This window comes from Nestor notabilis, unplaced genomic scaffold (assembly GCF_000696875.1).
Source record: "Nestor notabilis isolate BGI_N333 unplaced genomic scaffold, ASM69687v1 scaffold24916, whole genome shotgun sequence".
In the NCBI taxonomy this organism is placed as follows: domain Eukaryota; kingdom Metazoa; phylum Chordata; class Aves; order Psittaciformes; family Psittacidae; genus Nestor; species Nestor notabilis.
In genome coordinates this window covers 1-430 of record NW_009931868.1, presented here as the reverse complement: position 1 = coordinate 430, position 430 = coordinate 1, and positions in this window count along the sequence as shown.

The window sequence follows — 430 nt, the reverse complement described above, 5'->3', positions numbered from 1 at the left end:
CCCGCGTCCGCTCCCGGGCCCCGTCGCCCCGGGTGAGCGGCGATAAGGGGCGCTGACGTTTTCTTGAAGGAGCCGCAGTGACTCAGGAGAACAAGATTTCCTGCCCGGTTTTCAATAAAACAAACAAATGTCCCTTCTGTGCACTGCCCTGATCCTGGCTGGGACATTACTGAAAGGGAAAAGGAAAGGGAAAAAAGCGCCAAATGCCAACGTCTTTTTTTAATGCCAAAAAGGGAAACAAGGTGGGGGTTAAAAAATCCCAGTCCCCTGAACTTGGAGGAGAGCGCAGAGATCTGCTTCTAGAAAAGGCGGGGAGGGGGCCGAGGACTGGACAAGTGCAATAAAATAAAAGATTTTAAAAGTTAAGAAAGAAGAGAGAACAGCCCCGCTCCGCAATTTCAACTGCATCCAGCCCCTTGGCAACACCGAG